This window comes from Nelumbo nucifera, chromosome 5, assembly GCF_055504915.1.
Source record: "Nelumbo nucifera cultivar China Antique chromosome 5, China Antique-T2T, whole genome shotgun sequence".
In the NCBI taxonomy this organism is placed as follows: domain Eukaryota; kingdom Viridiplantae; phylum Streptophyta; class Magnoliopsida; order Proteales; family Nelumbonaceae; genus Nelumbo; species Nelumbo nucifera.
The window spans coordinates 73,769,878-73,793,051 of NC_142653.1; the positions used below are offsets into that span (position 1 = coordinate 73,769,878).

Genomic DNA, 23,174 nt, shown 5'->3' on the forward strand with positions numbered 1-23,174 from the left:
TGAGTCTGACAATTTGATTCCTAGAATTATTATGAGTTTAGAGTCTATAAATATGTATGGATGTTTTACACAAAGGCAATGAAGTTTATTTTCTTCAGCCTATGCTAGCTATGGTGAGTGATCCCCATGCCCTAAAGTGATTCTAGGCACCCTGTAAGTGATTCCAGGTATTTTCTCTCTTCTTTCTTTCTCTATTTTCTCTCATATTCCTTCAAGAAGCCATTACAGCCATCAACAGCCATAACATTCTGATCCAAGAAGACCATTCAACATTCTATAAGGACTAGAATTGAGGCAGTCCTACATCACTATTGCTTTGAGGTAATAAAAGGAAGGCAAACTTCTCTAGAAGCTACCCTTTCTCTTATAAAATGCCGGTCAACTTCAATATGTTTTGTCCTGTCATGTTGAACTGGGTTGTGAGCTATGTTGATCGTAGTTTGATTATCACAATAAAGCATTAAGGGCTTATCATGTGTAATACCCATCTCCTCTAGAAGTGACCTAAGCCATAACAACTCTTAAACTCCATGTGCCATTGCCCTATATTGGAGAAGATGTGACTATCACTTTGTAAGAGAAAAAGTGATCAGTGGAGAGATAACTACAGCTCATGTGAGTTCAGGAAACCAGTGGGTAGATCTATTTACAAAGGGGCTGTCTTGGGGCAGAGTAGATTACATATATGACAAGCTGGGACTATATGACATATATTCTCCAGCTTGAGGGGGAGTGTTAAAGTCGAAAGTACAAGGGTATTTTGGTCCTTTGTCCATCCAATTGAGAGTGAATAGTCTGTTTTATTCAAGTTTAAGTTATGTGTTTCATCCTTAATGAGGGACAATACTGTCTTTTGCAATATAGCTTATACATTATAAATACAAAGTGGGTTGGCTGGGTGGTGTGACTTTTCTCTTCTGGCTGAACCCTTCTTCTCCTCTTTCTCTTCTTCTTCTTCTTACATACTTCGGACCTAGGACTGAATAATATTAATCAACCTATTCACAAAGATAAAGCTAGGTGTAATGAGAAAAATCATCAATAAACAGAATAACATATTTATAATTATCCATGCAAGGCAAATGGTATGGCCCCCACACATCAGAGTGAACAATATGAAAAGGAACTGTAGATCTTTTATTACTTGCAGGATAAGAATTTTTACAATGCTTTGATTACTCACATGACTCACAATGTAGACTTGACAACTTATTTTCTTAAAACAAATTTGGAAACAAAAGACTCAATGAAGAAAAAGAAATATAACCCAAACGATAATGATATAACATAATACGACTAACTAACTCTAACACATTTGAACCAAAAGCCGCTCTTGGAGGTGATACTTGACTTTGTCCAAGCATGTCTAGTAGGTATAATTCATTCGCCTCATGGCCACTCCCAATCACCTTCTGAGAGTCCATGTCCTGAAAAACACAATAAGAAGGTGAAAATGTCACACTGCAATTCAAAGATTTTGTCAAATTACTAACTAAAAGCAAATTAGTGTTTAATTTAGGAACATAAAGGACTAAGTATAAAGTGAGGGTGTTTGAAGTTTTGATGTTTCCCTTGCCAGAGATAGGAGCAAGAGATCCATCAGCAAGGGTGACCTTATCTTGGCCAGATGAAAGCTTGTAAGTAGAAAATAAATGGAACACACTAGTCATATGGTCAAAGGCACCAGAATCAATTATCCAAGGGATCCTACGATTACCTAGGATAGAAGCATGATTCGTAGTAGCACAAATACCTGAATGGGAATATACGGATGAAGAGGGAACTATCTCTGATGAAGTAAGTGTTGTAGCATTAGACTCCAGGTGACTAATTATTCGGCCATACTTCTCATACTCGGCCCTAGCGACTACTAGTTGCTCTCCCATTGACTTCTAACCGCTATGCCCCTGTTCACTCTATAAGGAGGTGGCTATTATTTGCATTTCCACTTTTCCCGTTCTCCTTCATTTTTCCATTGTATGCATTCTTGAGTCTGGAAGGTATAAGCTCTGGATGCAACTTCCAACAGGTGTCTTTAGTATGTTTAGGCTTCTTGCAGTATTCACAAAGAACATCTTTCTTCCCAATGTTGACCTTCGGCTTCATCCTAGTATTAACATAGTGATCCATCTATGGCTCTATAGATTGAACGTGTCTCCTACTCTCCTCACTACTCACCATAGCATAAGCCTGAGATAATATCACCTCATCCTTCGCCAAAACATTTTGTTTCAAAATATCACACTCCGGGTTGAGTCCAATAAGGAACTCAAAAATTCAATTTCTTTCCACCAGTTTTTTATGTGTTTCAGCATCCTTTGTACACCCCCAAACCACAGTGTCCATCAAATCAATCTCCTTCCAAAGGGATTTTAGCATGGAGAAGTAAACGGCCAAGGGCTCCTCTCCCTATCTTAGATTATTCACATCATTCTTCAATTTGTAAGCCCGAGCAACATTCAATTTTTGGGAATAAGTCTCCGTGACACTATCCCATACTTCCTTTGCAGATTCCATCCACAAGTAGTACTGGCTAATATGTGGCTGCATAGAATTCACTAACCAACCCACTACTGTGTAATTCTTTTACATTCACCTCTCATAGGTAGGGTCATCCTCCCCCGGTTTCTACTTGCTCCCAGTGATGTAACCCCATTTCCCTCTACTACACACATGTATCTTAATAGACTGAGACCAAGCTAAATAATTGGTCCCATCTAGCTTCACAGTGGTCACTACCCCAAAAAGATTCTCCTTAACCCCCATATCCAAATCTGGAATCTATGGGATATTTGGTTTCTCTGCCACTTTGCTCTATTGAGTGAAATGGAAATCAAAATAAGTCTCAACTAAGCTAGAATTGCTACCCCAAGCAAAAAAAACTACTCTTCAAACAGCCAAATCTAGAGTTTCACAAGACCCACCCGAATGGGAGAAGAGGAGAAAGTTCAATTGCTCCTGTTAGAATGCTCGGTCAGGGGTATTTTGGTCATTCTGGTTTATCTTCTTGAAAATGAAAGGTCTATTGTATCTGAGTTTAGGTTATGTGTCCCATCTTCTATGAGGGACAAAATAGTCTTTCTTGTAACTCTAAGTTTTATGAATAAAATTCAAGTGGGTTGGCTAGGAGAGTGATTTTTCATATTCTCTCTTCTAGTCTGGCCGAACACTCTTCTTCTTTCTCTTTTCTTTCTTCTTTCTTCCTCTCTACTTTAACCTAGAATCAACTAGGGTTTATTCACATGGTATCAGAGCAATAAGGTCTCATGTTTTCTTGCTGCTGTCTTCTTCTTGGGTTCGCCGCCAGCTTCATAGTAGGTTTCATCATCCTACAGCTGACCTGATTGGAGACTCGATAAAGGGCTGAAAAGGAGTTGTCGTTTTAAGGGCCTGGAGGTGAGAATGCCTCTGGCCGGTGCTGTGGTGGTCGTTGAAGTTGTATACTAGACCCTCTATTCAGTGTACGAAGAGGGCTGGACGTATACAGGTATGGACACTGCTGTCGTATGCTCAGAAATGGACTCTGAATGCTAATTTTTGTGCTTCAAAAGTTAGTTGTTGTGGTGCTGGGTGAGACTGATACACATATCAGTCATGTTCCTTTGTTTTCTTGCTCGCATGTGTGCTGAAAGAAGAGTAGTAGACTGCTGAAGTCCACGACAGCAGTGGTGTGGTGATGGTTTTGTTGTGGTGGCTGACATATCTATGATTCTAAATGCTTAAAAGTGAACTCCTAGACCTTGTGTGTAATCAGTTCTGCAGTATGCAGTCCAAGTGTTTGATGTGTTGACTGAATGATTTCAGCTTTAGAGTGTAGTGTGTAATGTGCAATTGAAGAAGGTGGAGTTGGTGGTATCATAAGTGAGATAAGTCTTGTGAAGAGTGTGAGATTGTGGTGTATATTCAAAGGTGAAATAATTGAGATGGCTTCATTTGCAGATGGGTATGACAACAAAACCGGCATCATGCTTTCTCCAGATTATCCAAGTGTTCAGATGACATCCATCAAGTTGAATGATGAGAACTATGTACCATGGACAAAATCTGTGAAGGTGTTCTTGAAGGCCAAGAGGAAAGTAAAACATGTGAGAGAGGAGAAACCTTCCTCTGATTCCCCTGGGTTCAGTGATTGGGAACAAGATGATGCATAGATAATGACATGGCTTTGGAACAGCATGGAACCAAAGATTAGTGCGAACTTCATGTTCCTAAATACAGCCAAAGAAATCTGGGATCATGCTAAAAAGTTGTACTCTGGACAAGACAACACAACTAGGGTATATTAGTTATACCAAGAGTACTTCAATTTGAAGCAAGGAAGTCAAAGCTTAGAAGAGTATTATGCAAGTTTGAGGAACATCCGCAATGAGCTAAATGTGTATCACCCTCTAACATCAGATGTCCAGATCCAACAACAACAAAGTGAACAGCTTGATGTGACTAGGTTTCTTGTGGGCTTGAAGGCCGAGTATGAGCCTGTCAGAGCACAGATATTGGGGGGATCAGCTCTCCCCTCACTTGAAGAAGTTTTTGCCCGTCTTAAGAGGACATCCATTGAGCCAGTAGAACATTCTTCCTTCTCTGATAGATCTGGTTTGGTAGTGACTTAAAGGGAGTGGCCGTGGAAGTAGAAGTGGTGTGTCAGTAGTGGCCCTCCAAGCAACCATGGTGGACACATGTTTAACCGGGCTAGTGGTCGGACTGGAGGCCGAGAGTCAAGGGGAGGAAGATTGGTGGAGGGCATGAAGCAGGTGGTTTGTATTACCTCTCTCAAGGCTTTGAAGCTACTAGTTCCTTCCTTGAGTCATCTTTCATCATTAGATTGTAAGTCATGTCAGTTGGGAAAACATCATCGAGTCTCCTTTAGTCCAAGAGTTGATAGTCGTGTCTCAAGTCCTTTTGCCTTAGTTCATTCTGATGTATGGGGTCCAGTTAAAGTGGTGTCATACAATGGGTATAAGTATTTTCTAATCTTTGTTGATGACTTTTCAAGGATGACATGGATCTATCTTATGAAAGACCATAGTGAATTGTTCTCTATTTTTCAAAAATTTCATGCTGAAATACGCACTCAATTTGGTGTTCCTATGAAAATACTTCGCTCCGATAATGCCAAAGAATACAACTCCTCACCATTTCAGCAATACCTAGAACATCATGGGATAATTCATCAGACTTCTTGTGCTTACACCCTGCAACAAAATGGTGTAGCTGAACGGAAAAATAGACATCTTCTTGAAACTGCTCGGTCCTTGATGATCAATATGAATGTCCCAAAGCACTTTTGGAGTGATCTTGTTCTTACATCATGTTTTCTGATAAATCGGATGCCCATGTCAATCCTTGGAAGTCAATCCCCTTTCTCTGTGTTGTTTTTCACTTTGTCTCCATTTCCTCTCACCCCAAGAGTCTTTGGTTGTGTTTGCTTTGTTCAACACTTGGGGCCTGGAGTAGACAAGCTAGATGCTTGAGCTACGAAGTGTATTTTTCTTGGCTACTCAAGAACTCAGAAAGGGTATAGGTGTTATAACCCAAAATTTCATAAATCGTTTATGTGCTCTGATCTCACATTCTTTGAATCAGTTCCATTTTTCTCAGATGTCCGGGTCTCTTCTTCTCCCTCTGTGGTTCCTCTTTTTGTACCGGTTGTGGACACTCTTCTCGTAGCTCCCATTCCTTCTGCTGATGCACATCATATGCCTGTTACTACAGAGAGACCGCCAATTACTCAAGTGTATACCCACAGAAGTGCTTCGGCCCCTCCTCCACTTCAGCACCTGTCAACAGATCCTGCTCCTGCTCCTTCTCCCTCAGATCTTGATCCCCCTATTGCTTTGCGGAAAGGTAAACGCACTTGTACTTCTCATCCCATTTCAGACAATGTTTCCACTGCTCACCTTTCTGCTTCTCATTGCAAGTTTATATCATTACTCTCATTAGTTCCCATTCCCAAGACTGTACAAGAAGCCCTTGCCTCCCTAGGGTGGCGGCAAGCCATGGAAGAAGAACTCTCTGCTCTACAACATAATCACACGTGGGAACTCACCACTCTTCCTCCTGGTAAGCACACTGTTGGGTGTAAATGGGTCTATACAGTGAAGCTGAAGGGATGGGATATCCATCACATGGACGTCCAAGTCTTGCAGAATGGACTGGGCGAATTTCAAAAAAAAATTTCTCCCATCTTTGCAAGGAATCGAATTCCCTATTTTAGAAAAACATATTTTTCAAGGATCAATCTTGAACCAAGAACCAAACCAGATCTGAACCAAAATGAGTAGGGGGGAGGATGTACCTGATACGGAGAATTAGTATCTCCCAATGGAGGTGTTCACGCCCAAGGAAGGATCCAAAGACTGCTCCCACTGAAGATGGCGCATGGCAGGATGGAGCAGAATCAGCAATGTTCTTCAAAAGAACTTGACCCTTCGCAAGAATCAACTGGATGGCTTGTGAGTACAGCTCCAATCAATCTTTTCCCAAAAGATTGGTATCAAGATCAGATCTTGATTTCTCCCAAGAACTGGAGATCGAACTGAAGGTAATGGCGGCGGCAGGAAGGAGGCAGCGAGAGAGATTTTGCAGAGGTTGCAGAAATCTCTCTTCTATGATTTCAGCTCTGAAGACAATAGTCTTAGGTTGCTTGTCTAAAGGCTGCCGCCCCCTCATCCTTTTATAGATTTAAAGGGATCAGCTCCTAATCTTATTAGGAGCTGCTGATCCAAATTATATTTGGATAAGAAGTCCCTTTAAGTGATAAGGGAGAACCCTTATCTTATTTGTAGATCAGATCAGCCATCTCCTAATCTAATTAGGAGGCTTCCAGATCTAAATCTTATTTAGATCTTGGACTCTCTAAGTGGATAGGGCCTAGGCCCAATCCTATCAGTTGATCCATCTCAGAATTCGCCCCTTTTAATTGGCTGATCAAATCAGCCCAGTTCGAAATGGGCCTAAGGCCCATTTAAGGTCATGTACTCACTTAGCCTTCAAAACTGCTGCCCAGTTGGGCTTCCTTGTATGGCGTGGGACCCAAACACTGATCTACACATCAGCCACATGGGTTCAGCCCAGCCTTTGTTACAAGGCCTGGCCGAATACACTGTTATGGATAGTGCACCACCTGAAACCCATCTTATGGGCTCTATGGGCCCAACACTTACCCTAACTGGTCCCTGGGCCAAGCCACCTTGTAACACACAGGGACTGTGGGCAGATGCAAGATTAGCCCATCAGGTATTATCCTCAATGGTCTTACACTTAACCTCTCAGCCCATAATGATCAAACACTGCCCGACAAGGGAGGACCTCTCCCTCGATGGCAAGGAACGGTGTTGCACTCTCTGCTTACATGGATCCCGGGAATTAAAACCTTTTGCAAATCATTTCGAAACCATAACGTAGATATATATATATATATATATATATATATCTTTATATAAATATATTTTGCAAAACAAAATCTCAACAATTGAAATCGGCTGCCGGCAATCTTGGTTTTCATCAGAGAGTGCATCCCCGATCATTACCTTTGTCTGACAAAGGGGCTGATCCTGTCACTATGATCACCCACTCAGATGAATTCTTGGACTGTCCCAACATACCCAGGTTTTGACCCCTGCCAAGAATCTCATTGATTGGTACATCAAAGACAACCCAATCCGACACCTAGTGTAGTATCATAATCGACTCTAGGGGTCAGGTGTAACTTTACAGTTTTGCCCATCTATCGCCAAGGTCCAGGGCAATACTGGAAATCTGGTCCGGTTCAAAGGTTCTATTAATCCTACACTGCATGTGCTTCGGGTCTCACCTTGGTAGTTGAGACAAGCCACCCCAACAGTTGGCAGCACACCAGTGTCAGCCTTGGCAGGATAAATCTCTCCAAACTTACCCAATGGCTGTGAACATTCTAAACTAATACAAGTCTCATTAAGTGTCCAGTTTAAGGGTATTACACAGAAACACACCACAGGAACATGAATCAAATGTGTACTTTATTCATTTACAATAAATTCATAATGTACATATTTCTGATTGAAGCTAAGGGCATACAACTGTCTAACAACTCCCACTTGCACTTAGGTCCAATCTGGTATAAGCCGGAGTCCCATACTTTCCACGTGTTTCTCGAACACTTTCTGTGTCAGTGGCTTAGTCAATGGGTTTGCTACATTCTCCGTTGATGCTACCTTCTGAATCAAGATGTCCCCTCTACCAACAATCTCCCGGAGTACGTGGTACTTCCTCTCGATGTGCTTCGACTTCGAGTGGGCTCGTGGCTCCTTAGCCTGAGCAATCGCTCCATTGTTACACAACAACGGGATGGGTGATGTGCTGGACGGAACTACTCCCAATTCGTGAACGAACTTCTTCATCCACACAGCTTCCTTGGCAGCTTCACTTGTAGCAATGTATTCGGCCTCGGTTGTGGAGTCTGTTGTGGACCCTTGTTTGCTGCTTTTCCAGCAAACAGCACACGATCCTATCGTGAAAACATATCTAGATGTAGACTTTCTATCATCTGGATCCGACTGGAAATCCGCATCTGTATACCCTTGGATCTGTAGTGAACTACCATCTGTATACACTCACTGCCTAGTTGATGTCAGGACGAGCGCACAGCATGGCATACATGATGCTCCCTACGGCTAAGGCATAGGGAACGTCTTTCATGCTCTCGATCTCCTCAGAGGTCTTTGGAGACATCTTCTTGGATAGATTGACTCCATGCCTGAAAGGAACATTTCCTTTCTTGGAGTTTTCCATGTTGTATCTCTTGACTATTTTGTCAATATAAGCATATTGGGATAATCCTATTATCCGCTTCGATCTATTTCTATAGAGTCGAAGACCCAGTATATAGGAGGTTTCTCCAAGGTCTTTCATGGAGAATTGCTATGATAGCCATACTTTTATCGTAGTTAACATTCCTACACCATTCTCAATGAGTAGAATGTCATCTACATACATAACTAGAAACGTAACCTTGTCACCACTGGTCTTTCTGTAAACACAGGGTTCATCCGGATTCTGCTCAAAATCAAACTTTTTGACCGTAGAGTCAAATCGGATGTTCCAACTTCTAGAAGCTTGCTTGAGTCCATATATGGATCTATTCAACTTACAGACCATGTGTTCCTGACCCGTAGCTACAAAACCTTGCGGTTGCTGCATATAGATATTTTCAGTAAGATCTCCATTCAGGAACGCAGTTTTGACATCCATCTGCCAAATCTCATAGTCATAGTAAGCTACTACAGCTAGCAAGATCCTAATGGATTTAAGCATGGCCACGGGCGAAAAGGTTTCCTTATAATCAATGCCTTCTTTCTGAGTGTATCCTTTCGCCACTAGACGAGCTTTGTAGGTCTCAACCCTACCATCGGGGCCCTTCTTCCTCTTGTAGATCCATTTGCAACCAATTGCTTTTACCCCGGAGGGCGGATCCACTAGAGTCCAGACTCCATTGGTCTTCATTGAGTCCATCTCAGCTCTCATGGCATCTACCCACTTAAGGGAGTCTATGTCCAATATAGCTTCCGTATAAGTCACGGGATCCTCTTCACTAGTCAAGGTTTCGACTAGGTAACTATCCTGATCGTAACCAAAACGGACCGGTGGCCTGGACACTCGGGTAGATCTTCTAGGTTGGTCACTACCTGGAACTTGTGGGACACCTCCCACTGCTTCTGAGCTCTCCTCATCAAGAACAATTTCTTGACGAAGATTGTCCAGGATGTAGTCATTTTCCAAGAATTGTGCATTCCGACTGTAGAACACCTTCTGCTCACTTGGATCATAGAATAGGTAGCCCACTGAGCCCTTTGGGTAACCTACGAATAGGCAACGGCTGGTCTTGGATTCCAATTTGTCCGGATTCGTTCTTTTATCGTGAGCCGGACAACCCTAAATCTTCAAGTGTCGTACACTTGGTTTCTTTCCGGTCCAAAGCTCATAGGGAGTCTTAGGAATCGATTTGGTTGGAACCCGGTTCAGCACGTATATCGCAGTCTCTAATGCGTATCCCCAAAAGGATGTGGGTAACTCTGAATGGATGATAAGTGACCGAACCATATCTAATAGGGTCCTATTCTTCCTCTCTGAAACACTGTTAAGTTGTGGTGTAGCAGGAGGAGCTAACTGTGATACTATCCCGTTTACCTTTAAGTACCTGAATTCGTCAGAGAGATATTCGCCGCCTCGATCTGATCGAAGGGACTTAATTTCTCTCCCTAACTGTTTCTCGACCTCTTGTCTGAACTCTTTGAACTTTTCAAAGGATTCAGACTTATGTCTCATTAGGTATAGGTAACCATACCGAGAATAGTCATCGGTGAATGTAGTGTTGGTTACGGGTCCTAACACTCAGGGGACCACATACATCAGTATGTATAAGGTCAAGCGTGCCTGTACATCTTTCAGGCTTATCGTTAAATGGCCTCTTTGTCATCTTACCCTGAAGGCAAGGCTCACAAGTGGGAAGATCTTCTACAGTTAGAAAATCCAAAGGACCATCCTTTATCAGTCTTGTGATTCAATCAATACCGAAATGGCCAAGTTGGTAATGCCACAGGCACGTGGGATTAACTGTATCACATGCTCTTTTCTTGGGGATTTCAGCTGACGTAGTTTCGGCTATGTTAGTTTCTAGAGAAGGATGTAGAACATAGAGACCGTTCTCCAGTTCCCCATATGCGATGAATTTATTGTTTCTTTTAATAGTAATCGTATTACTGAAAAAGACAAAATATCCATCCGCACACAGTTTTGAGACAGAAATCAAATTTCTTCTTAGATTTTGTACAGAAAGACAATCTTTAAGTACAATATTTCCTTCTCTAAAATTTAATTCTACGGTGCCTATTGCCGTAGCTGCAACACTTGCAGAAGTCCCCAAGTAAAGCATCACTTCTCCATCATTCAACCTTCTGCTTACCTTGAACCCCTGCAATGAGTTACACGCATGAGTTGAAGCCCCAGAGTCAATACACCAGGACGCAGAAGCCACCAATAAGTTGGTTACTATGATACAAGATTCGAAATTACCTTTCTTGGATTCCTGGTACTTGAAAGAATGGTAGGATCCATCTAATGGACGCCATAAAGGTTGCGGAATGGGTGGGGCGAATTTCAAAAATTTCCTACCTTCTCCCAACTGGGAATCATATTCCCTGAATTTAGAATACAATATTCAAGGATCTACTTGAACCCTAATCAAACCAGATCTGTACCAAAAGATAAATGGGAGGATTATACCTGATCCGGAGAAGCAGTATCTCCCAAAGTTGGTGTTCACGCCCAAAGAATGCTCCAAGATCTGTCCCCGCTGAAGATGACACAGCTGTGGATGGAACAGAACCAGCAGGGTGCGTCCTACACACTGGATCCTTCACAAGAATCCCCTGGATGTACTAAACACTGAATTCTTTCAGTCTTTCTTGCAAGACTGATGTCAAGAACTGGTTTCTTGACTTTCTTTTCTGCAAAGATCGAATCTTGCAACAATACAGATGGCGGCGGCAGGAGGAGATCTCCAGAAACGAAAAGGCTGAACTGTTTTCTTTTCTGGAGAGTATGAGATCTAATCTCAAATCGCAGGAACCCTTCTTGCTTACCAAAACCCCTTGGATCGAAATCTGATTTCTCTCCCTCTTGGTACATTCGAAATCTCCTCCTTTCTTCTTGATTAAGAAATCTCCTAATTAGGAGTTATCCCAATCCAAATCAGTATTTGGATAGGGGATAATCTTAATCCCTTTCCCAGATAGAGTTAGCTTACTCCTGATCTTATCAGGAGGTTACCAGATTCAAATCTGATTTGAATTTGGTCTCTAAGAGTGGATAAGGCTAAGAGCCCAATCCTTTTGCTAACTGCAATCTCAAATTCGCCCCATTGATGGGTGATCATATCAGCCCACTTCGAAATGGGCTTTTGGCCCATTAAGTATTCAGTGTTTAATTAGTTTCCAATCTGCTGCCCAGTTGGGCTTCTTTGTATGGCGTGGGACCCAAGCATTGATCTACACACCAGCCACATGGGTTCGGCCCAGCCTTTAATACAAGGCCCAGCCAAATTCACTGAAAATCTCAATGAACCCCTTGAGTCCATCGTATGAACCCTATGGGCCCAACACTTACATTAAGTGGTCCCTGGGCCAAGCCATCTTATAAAAACCCAGGGACTGTGGGCAGGTGCAAGATTAGCCCATCAGGTATTGTCCTAAATGGTCTTACACTTAACCTCTCAGCCCTTAATGATCAAGCACTGCCCGACAAGAGAGGACCTCTCCCTCGGCTGCAAGGAACAGTGCCGCACTCTCCTCTCACATGGATCCCGGGAATTAAAACCATTTGCAAACATTTTGAAACCGTACATATATATGTAAATATATTAATTTTGCAAAAACAAAATTCCAACGATTGAAATCAACTGCCGGCAGTTTGGTTTCCATCAGAGAGAGTGCATTCCCGATCATTACCCTTTGTCCGACAAAGTGGCTGATTCTGTCACTATGACCACCCACTCAGATGAATTCTCAAACTGCCCCAACATACCCAGGTTTTGATCCCCACTAAGGATCTCACTGATTGGCATATCAAAGGCAGCCTGATCCAGCACCTAGTGAAGTGTCATAATCGAGTCTAGGGGTCAGGTGTAACTTTCCAGTTTTGCCCATCTATCTCCAAGGTCCAGGGCAAGACTGGAAATCTGGTCCGGTTCAAGGATTCAAGTAATCCCATGCTGTATGTGCCTTGGGTCTTACCCTGATGGCTGAGACAGGCCATCCCAACACTTGGTGGCACACCAGTATCAGCCTTGGCAGGATAAATCTCCCCAGACTTATCCAACGGCTGTGAACATTTAAAACTAACATGAGTCTCTACAAATGTCCAGTTTTAGGGTTTTACACAGAATTAAACCAAACAACATGAATCAAACATGCACTTTAGTTATTTCCACTAAATAACAAAAGTACATCAAAATGATTGAAGCTAAGGGCATACAAAACTGTCCAACAGTACTGAGGACAGTTCCTCTTCCAGTGGCCGTTTTGTTTGCAGAAGTGACATGCATCTGCTGTTCTGTCCTTCTTCTGCTTCTTGGGCTTGGTAGTCTTCTTCTGAGGCTTCTTTGCCTTCCTCTTTTTCTTGCCCGTTTTGTTAGCTTCAACAAGCATCACCACAGGCTCATCCTTCTTAAGTAAGTCCTCGGCGCTTTGTAACATATTGCTGAGCTCTTGGACACTGACATTCAGCTTGTTCATATTGTAGTTTAACATGAACCCATTGAAGGAAGAGGGCAAGGAGTTCAGAATGGCATCCACTTGAGTGCCAAGATCTAGCCCGGATCCAAGGGCTTTCATCTCGTTAATGTATCCCATCATCCGAAGACAATGGTCGTGAACTTTTTGCCCCTTGGACATCTGAGCGGTCATGAACATTTTCAAGACCTTCTGCCGAGTAGAACGGTTCTGCTCTTCGTACATTGTTTTCAAACTGTCCAATATGTCATTAGCGAGTTCGATCTGATCGAACTGCCTCTGTATTGAGTTGTCCAAAGAAGCAACGACATAGCAGCGGGCTAGGGAGTTTTTATCCTCCCAATCTTGGAATTCTCTCCTACAGGCTTCAGAAGCCCTATCACCCGGACGCTCCGGGGCAGGAGACTTGACTACCTTGTCCAATTTTTCAGATGTTAAAACCAGCATTAGGTTACGGTACCAGTCGGCATAGTTTGGGCCCTTAAGCTTGTTGTCGTCAAGAAGCTTTGCAAATTGTCCGTTTGCCATTTTCTGATAAAACAACAAATATCAGTCCACAACCTTATTTGATTCATGTTCATATCACAAACATGGATTTTAATCTATGTTCCATTCCCATTTGTTCATCTCTGAGTTTTCCCTCCTTCTCAGGGACGGAGACAGCAACTTGTCTCTGGAAATGTGGGAAACCACATAGGGTGCATGGAGCCAACTGTTTCAGCTGCAAAACCCCACCACCTTTCTGTGAAGGATCATATCCACTCATCATATGAGTTTTCCCTTTGGTCTCTGTCAGACAAGGTTTAGAGCCGTTTTCAGGTAAACCTTTCTATCCAGTGAGTGCTCAATTCGTGAACGCCAAGGTACCATGAGAGAGTTCCCATTTTCTGGTGAAGCCCCTCCCACATCGGTCTATGACGCCGCTATCATCTTATGAAACACTTGGACAAGCCCAACAGCAAATGGATAGCCCATTTTCTGGTGCGTTTCCTCATTACTGAAGGACCCATCCTCATGCTAATGATGGAAGGCCTTTAGAGAGTTCATCATATGAATCTCCCTATCACGTGCACTCATATTTACTGGAGGGAACAAGAATTATGCCCTAGTTTATTTTAGGTCAAACCAAATGTTAGAATGCTAGAGTGTGTTCGGCTGATAGGGTCTCCTATTAGCCCATTCTTATGTTAATCTTATCTTGTAACTGGGCCTTTGCTAATGGGCCTAATCCTATTTATGTTTTAAGTCTTCTGGTTGTCCCATTACTAATCAGGGGTATACCAGTAATTTTGTTGTACTTTGTACTTCACTTATATTTAAATAAAGGCATTGTCGACTGCTAACACAGTTCGACATTCTCTGCATCTCAGAAGTTCATCCTCTTCTTTACTACTTCGAGTTCAGCTTCTTAGTTTACATGGTATCAGAGCATTAGCTCCTTCCTAGTTTCAACCGGTGCACTCTCTTCTCTTGCTGCCTTCTTTCATCTTCTCCTTTCTTTCTGGGTTGTTGCAGTAAAGACCTAGGAGTGTAAGGGAACTCAGCAAGTTCGAGCCTAGGGTTTCTCTTGGTTGTAGGACTCAAGGGAAGTAAGACCCAGAAGTAGATGTCCTACTAGTTTTTTTAGCAAGTAGTAGCTATTTGGCTACTAAGAGAGGTCTGTACAAGACAGACCTAGTTGAGGACTGATTCCAGCAGTCCTAGCACTAGCCGAAAAGGGGAGGGCTTCCTCTACAGTTGCAGCTTTGGTGCTCCAGCCAGATTTGTGCAGAACAGTGGTAAAGGCATAGCCTCCTCTACAGTTGCAGCTTCAGTGCATCAGCAAGACCTTTACAGAACTGTGGCGACTTCAGTTATAGATCATTTCCAGGTCGGTTATCAGCCCTTCTTCTGGTATCAACCCTACTTAAGCTCTGTGAACTGGTTCAGTTACAGACCTTCATTTGCTACTGTACCCGAACTGGTTTAGTCTAAGTGAAGCCTATCCGGAGTGCTACCAGCACTGTGAACTCTGTGACTACTTCGGCCAGCCCTAACCAGAACCACCTACAGCACTGTGAACAAACTCTTTGACCGAAGTTAGGATGTCATCACTATCTAGTGAAGTTTCTTCTAGAGATAACAGATCTGTTACAAGGTCCTCAAACCTGGAGAATCCTAATCTGCATAGCTTGCAGATTACAAGTGTGCTATTGGATGAGTATAATTTTAGAGAGTGGTCAGTCTCAGCAAGACTGTTCATTACCTCTCGTGACCTCACAGGCTATTTGGATGGAGACAAAAAGGAACCAGAAATCAGCAGCCCTGAATACACTGTGTGGCGCAAGGAAAATGCCACAGTGATGTCTTGGTTGCTGGCCTCCATGACTCCTCGGGTGGCCAGAACTGTTCATCACTTCCCTACAGTCGCAAAAATCTGGGAGAAAGTATCTAAGACATATGGCCAAAAGAAGAACAATGCCAGAATCTACAGGCTGAACCAAGACATTGCAGCCCTAAGGCAATGAGACATGTCTGTGGCAACATACTTTGCAACACTGGAAGGCCTCTGGGAAGAGCTTGACCATCACTTGATTTTGGATTGGGAAAATGCAAGGGATAAGGAGAGGCATGACAAGCAGATTGAGGAGGGGAGAGCCTTCAAGTTCCTAACAGGCTTAGACCCTATATATGAAGGTGTAAGGTCACAGATTCTAGGGAGAGACGAATTACCTGAAATTCATCATGTTTACTACCTGGTCAGGAATGAAGAAGTAAGGAGAAAGGAGATGCAAGTTGATTCCCAGACACAAGTAATAGAACTATCTGGAGAACATTCAGCCTTAGTCTCCACTAAGGGAAATAGATTTTCAAACAGGAAGACCCTCAAGTGTACCCATTGTGGCGGTGAGAAACATACAAAGGAGAAATGTTGGGTCTTGTACCCTCATCTGAAGCCAGCTGCTCTGAGAAAGGACAAAAGGCAACATAAGGGCCATATGGCAAGTGGGAATCTTGCCACCAACAGCAGTAGTGATATCTCACAGATTACTCAGCCAGTGTCCTCCTCCACCACAAAGCAGGTTGCTGACTCTTCTGGACCAAGTACCTTGGGCTTTACAGCTAGTGAGGTAGAGGTTCTCAGCCGGGCATTAGCCCGTCTGAAGAACAATCCTTTAGCTTCCACCTCTCTTGTCAAATCAGGTACAACCTCTACATTTAGTGCAACTAGTTCCATTAATTCTAGCTCTTGGGTGATTGACTTAGGGGCCACTGACCATATGACACACATGTCCTCATTATTCTCCTCATATCATTTGTTGTCTGGCCAGGATAAGATGAGAGTAGCTGATGGATCACTCTCCACCATCTCGGGAAAGGGAGTGGTTGACCTAAGCAAGGATCTCTCTCTTAAATCAGTCTTACATGTTTAGTCTTACATCAAATCTGTTGTCTGTTTCAAAGCTTACAAGAAATTTGAACTGTAGTATAACTTTTTTTCCCTCTCACTGTGTCTTCCAGGACAGATTGACTAGGAGAACGATTGGGAGTAGTCGTGAGTATGAGGGCCTCTACTATTTTGATGCAGATGTCAGCTCAGCACTGCAAACTTCTGCTACTACTAGTCTAGAAAGTGTGGAGTCAAGAGCTAGGCTGCACTTGTGGCATGCTAGGCTAGGTCACTTGTCTTTTTCTTCTTTAGCAATGTTGTTTCCCAATTTATGTAAGGGCATTCCGAGTCAAAGTTTAGTTTGTGATGTGTGTCAAATGTCAAAACAATGCAGATCAATGTATCCAATTTCTGGTAATGAAATACAAGCCCCTTTTGATTTGGTCCATTCTAATGTCTGGGGTCCTTCACCCATTGGTTCCATTGATGGCTTCCGTTATTTTATCAGTTTTATTGACCATTATTCTCGGTGCACTTGGATTTATCTGTTAAAAGGATGTGAAGAAGTTCCACGGATAACTATGATGTTTTGCAAGATGATTGAAACACAATTTGGGAAGAAGATTAAACAATTACACCCCTCAGCAAAATGGAGTTGCTGAGCGCAAGAACAGGCACCTAATGGAGACAGCTCGATTTTACTTTTCCAGCACAATGTGCCCAAGCAATATTGGTCTCAAGCTGTTCTCACTACATCATACCTGATAAATCGGATGCTATCTAAGGTACTGGGTATGAAGACCCCCTTCTCTGTGTTGTGTCCCACTCTTCCAGAATTTCCTCTTCCCCCATGGGTTTTTGGATGTACATGCTTCATACATGTGAAGGATCCAAAGAAAACCAAGCTGGATCCTAAGGCTACAAAGGGAATATTTTTTGGGTACTCTCCTACACAAAAAGGGTATAAGTGTTATGATTTTGTCTCCAAGAAAAAATATGTCACCAGAGATGTAGTCTTTTTTGAGTCTCAACCCTATTTCCAGTTTTCCCAGAATCCTCTTCAGGGGGAGACTAGTGGAATGGAAGAGGATTCTCAGTCTCCCTTCTTTTTTGTTCCCCTTTCATCACCTTCCACTACTCCTAGCTATAACATTCCGGGTCAACCTAGTGAGACTCTAGCTTCAGCTGATGATTCTGATGACTCCAGCAGGCAAGAGAAAGAAATACTCACATACAGTAGAAGGAAGAAGGGCCCTCAGCCTCATGATTGCAACCAGTTGGACTCAGATCAATCTGTCTCTGCAATCCAAGGTGATTCCGACTCTCTCAATTCAGATTTGGATCTTCCTATTGCTCTCCGTAAGCCTGTTCGTTCTTGTACCACTTGGCATTCCATAGCTGATTATGTCTCTTACTCACATTTATCACCTGCCTATCATTCCTTTGTGTCTGCTCTTTCCTCTGTATGTGTCCCTTCCAGATATTCAGAGGTGGTATCTGATCCAAGATGGAAAGAAGCCATGAATGAAGAAATGAAAGCCCTAATGAAAGCAAGAACGTGGGAATTGGTGGACTTGCTAGAAGGGAAAGGCATTGTTGGGTGCAAGTGGGTATTCATAGTAAAGCACAGGGAAGATGGGTCAATTGAAAGATACAAGGCCAGACTTGTGGCAAAGGGATTTACACAAAAGGAAGGAATTGACTACAAGGAAACCTTTGCCCCGGTAGCAAAACTCAACACAATCAAGGTTCTACTGTCATTAGCTGCAAAATTCTCTTTGGAACTTCATCAGCTGGATGTGAAGAATGCTTTCCTAAATGGTGATTTACATGAAGAGGTATTCATGGAACCCCCACTTGGATATAATGTTGGAAAGAAGGTGTGTAAATTAAGGAAAGCTTTGTATGGCTTGAAGCAATCTCCCCGGGCATGGTTTGAGAGACTTTGTACGGCCATGAAAAAAGTGGGGTGCACTCAGAGCAGTGCGGATCATACATTGTTTACAAGGAGGCAGGATGGAAAACTTACAACTATCATTGTTTATGTGGATGATATGGTGATTACTAGAAATGATGTGAAAGAGATGAAGGGGCTGAAGGAGTTCTTAGCTTCAGAATTTGAGATCAAGGACCTGGGAAATCTGAGATATTTTCTCGGGATTGAAGTTGCTAGATCAAGAGAAGGAATCTACATATGTCAACGAAAATATGTGCTAGATCTCCTAGAAGAAACAGGCATGATGGAGTGCAGGCTAGCAGACACACCAATAGAACCGAACCATGGATTACAAGAATCAATGGGTGAGGAATACTGTGATAAGGAAAGGTACCAAAAATTGGTAGGAAAACTGATATACTTATCCCTCACTCGGCCAGACATTGCCTATGCAATGTTGTTAGTCAATTCATGCACTCACCAAAGACTCCTCATATGAGAGCAGTGGAAAGGATTCTCAGATACTTGAAAACTTGCCCAGAGAAAGGAATTCTATTCAAGAAAAACAATAGACTTGAAATTGAAGCCTACACAGATGCTGATTGGGCTGGGTCTGTTGGAGACAGAAAATCAACCTTAGGTTACTGTACATTCTTGGGAGGAAACCTAGTTACATGGCGCAGTAAGAAGCAGAATGTTGTGGCTAGATCAAATGCAGAAGCAGAATACCGAGCTATGGCACATGGGGTTGCTGAACTCTTATGGCTCAGAACTCTCCTTAATGAGCTTGGTATCAAGACTGAAGGTCCTCTCAAGTTGTATTGTGATAATAAAGCAGCTATCAACATTGCCAACAATCCCGTGCAACATGACAGGACAAAACATATTGAAATTGATCGACACTTTGTTAGAGAGAGAATTGTTTCAGGGGAACTCTGTGTGCCTTATACTCCATCAGAAATGCAGATTGCAGATGTATTAACAAAAGGGTTGGCAATTACAAAGTTCAAGGACATATTTGGCAAGCTGAACATGATTGATATCCATGTTTATATTGAGGGGGAGTGTTAGAATGCTAGAGTGTGTTTGGCTGATAGGGTCTCCTATTAGCCCATTCTTATGTTAATCTTATCTTGTAACTGGACCTTTGCTAATGGGCCTAATCCTGTTTATGTTTTAAGTCTTCTGGTTGTCCCATTACTAATCAAGGGTATACCAGTTATTTTATTGTACTTTGTACTTCACTTATATTTAAATAAAGGCATTGTCGACTGCTAACACAATTCGACATTCTCTGCATCTCAGAAGTTCATCCTCTTCTTTAATACTTCGAGTTCAGCTTCTTAGTTTACACCAAAGTGGCTCCCACTGACTTTCATAAAGCCAGATTTCGGTGGGCCTAAATCGGCTAGGGTTCTGCACGTAACCTCTTCAGGAGGTATGGGGCCCACCATTGAGGGAGGTCATCCAATGACCAGGAAGGACACCATGGCAATGATGTGCATTCAGCCATGGTGTGCACAAGAGCCACTATCGAATCTGCATGGGCCAAGCACTTATGGCCCATGAACGTAGCACATCACACATCCATAGATCACATGTAGGGAGGAATTGATCCAATCAATTAATTATCTGTAAAAACCCATTTGAAGCCCATTTTAACCTATAATATTAACAATTAATATCATCTAGGTATATGGGCTGAATTAGGGTTACCCAGTTCGGCCCATATAGCTTTATCCTTTGAAATGGGCTTTTGGCAGTTTTAACAATTTAAAACTGGGCCTTACAGGTTGGGTCGAATTAAATATCCAATTAATTATCAATCCTTAGGCCCATTAAACAAAAAATTAGGGCTGATATTCAGCCTTGATTGAACCCTAGATTCGGTCCAAACAATTTGAACCAATCTTGGTTCGAATGGGTCTAGGGTTTGATCTTTAATTAAATCTTTAATTCAAGAAAATAATCTGAAATTAAAGAACTGATGAAACAAAACAAGAATCAGTCAATCCTGGGCTGTTCGTACAATCCATCATGCAAAACAGAGGTTAGATCACAGAATGCAGTTTCACAAACTACAAATCGCAGGTAGCGAATGTCCCATCTGCGAAATCTCCTTCCTTGCGCCGCCATCTTTGATCCAAAATAAATAAATAAATAGAAAACCTAATTTCTATTATAATTACATCAGATCGAATACCTAATACATTGAGTCTAAAAATTAAAAAAAAAATTATTACAAACCAAATGTAATGAATAAATCAAGAAACTGCAAATCTTGCAGGTTCCCTGCGCAAACCAAGAATTCGATCTCCTCTTGTACGAACAGCCCATAAATCAAGAAAATCATAAAGAACTATTCTAAACAATAATCAGATTTATATAAAATTTAATTTCAGATTATTCGCCCATAATTTTGGGAGCAAATTCCCAAAAACACTTATCTGCGCAAATTGGGTAGAACACCTTCTACCCATTTGCGCAGGTTCAGATCTGAATTAAATTGATTCAAGATTTGAACCATGGCTCTGATACCACTGAAGGGATGGGATATCCATCACATGGACGCCCAAGTCTTGCAGAATGGACTGGGCGAATTCCAAAAAAAAATTTCTCCCATCTTTGCAGGGAATCAAATTCCCTATTTTAGAAAAACATATTTTTCAATGATCAATCTTGAACCAAGAACCAAACCAGATCTAAACCAAAAGGAGTAAGAGGGAGGATGTACCTGATACGGAGAATTAGTATCTCTCAATGGAGGTGTTCACGCCCAAAGAAGGATCCAAAAACTGCTCCCACTGAAAATGGCGCAATGCAGGATGGAGCAGAATCAGCAATGTTCTTCAAAAGAACTTAACCCTTCGCAAGAATCAAATGGATGGCTTGTGAGTACAGCTCCAATCAATCTTTTCCCAAAAGATTGGTATCAAGATCAGATCTTTATTTCTCCCAAGAACTGGAGATCGAACTGAAGATAATGGCAGCGGCAGGAAGGAGGCGGCAAGAGAGATTTTGCAGAGGTTGCAGAAATCTCTCTTCCGTGATTTCAGCTCTGAAGACAAGAGTCTTAGGTTGCATGTCTAAAGGCTGCCGCCCCCTCATCCTTTTATAGATTTAAAGGGATCAGCTCCTAATCCTATTAGGAGCTGCTGATCCAAATTATATTTGGATTAGAAGTCCCTTTAAGTGATAAGGAAGAACCCTTATCTTATCTGCAGATCAAATCAGCCATCTCCTAATCTAATTAGGAGGCTTCCAGATCTAAATCTTATTTAGATCTTGGACTCTCTAAGTGGATAGGGTCTAGGCCCAATCCTATCAGCTGATCCATCTCAGAATTCGCCCCTTTTAATTGACTAATCAAATCAGCCCAGTTCGAAATGGGCTTAAGGCCCATTTAAGGTCATGTACTCACTTAGCCTTCCAAACTGTTGCCCAGTTGGGCTTCCTTGTATGGCGTGGGACCCAAACATTGATCTACACATCAGCCACATGGGTTCAGCCCAGCCTTTGTTACAAGGCCTGGCCGAATACACTGTTATGGATAGTGCACCCCCTGAAACCCATCTTATGGGCTCTATGGGCCCAACACTTACCCTAAGTGGTCCTTGGGCCAAGCCACCTTGTAACACCCAGGGACTGTGGGCAGATGCAAGATTAGCCCATCAGGTATTATCCTCAATGGTCTTACACTTAACCTCTCAGCCCATAATGATCAAACACTGCCCGACAAGGGAGGACCTCTCCCTTGACTGCAAGGAACAGTGTTGCACTCTCTGCTTACATGGATCCCGGGAATTAAAACCTTTTGCAAATCATTTCGAAACCATAACATATATATATATATATATATATATATATATATCTTTATATAAATATATTTTGCAAAACAAAATCTCAACAATTGAAATCGGCTGCCGGCAGTCTTGGTTTCCATCAGAGAGAGTGCATCCCCGATCATTACCTTTGTCCGACAAAGGGGCTGATCCTGTCGCTATGATCACCCACTCAGATGAATTCTTGGACTGTCCCAACATACCCAGGTTTTGACCCCCGCTAAGGATCTCACTGATCGGTACATCAAAGACAGCCCAATCCGACACCTAGTGTTGTATCATAATCGAGTTTAGGGGTCATGCGTAACTTTCCAGTTTTGCCCATCTATCTCCAAGGTCCAGGGCAATACTGGAAATCTAGTCCGGTTCAAAGGTTCTATTAATCCTACACTGCATGTTCTTCGGGTCTCACCCTGGTAGCTGAGACAAGCCACCCCAACAGTTGGCAGCACACCAGTGTCAGCCTTGGTAGGATAAATCTCCCCAGATTTACCCAATGGCTGCGAACATTCTAAACTAACACAAGTCTCATTAAGTGTCCAGTTTAAGGGTATTACGCAGAAACACACCATAGGAACATGAATCAAATGTGTACTTTATTCATTTACAATAAATTCATAATGTACATATTTCTGATTGAAGCTAAGGGCATACAACTGTCTAACAGAAGCATCTTCCTGATGGCAGTGTGGAACGACTAAAGGCAAGGTTAGTGGCCAAGGGCTATTCTCAGTTATATGGTGTGGACTATATGGAGACAT

At 42.4% G+C, this 23,174-nt stretch overlaps 1 protein-coding gene across 6 annotated transcripts in view; it reads left to right on the forward strand.

Moving 5' to 3' along the window:
- Window positions 1-23,174, forward strand: part of LOC104589179 (alpha/beta-Hydrolases superfamily protein) — a 104,713-nt gene that overhangs the window by 76,680 nt on the left and 4,859 nt on the right. The gene's annotated exons all lie outside the window — the stretch shown is intronic.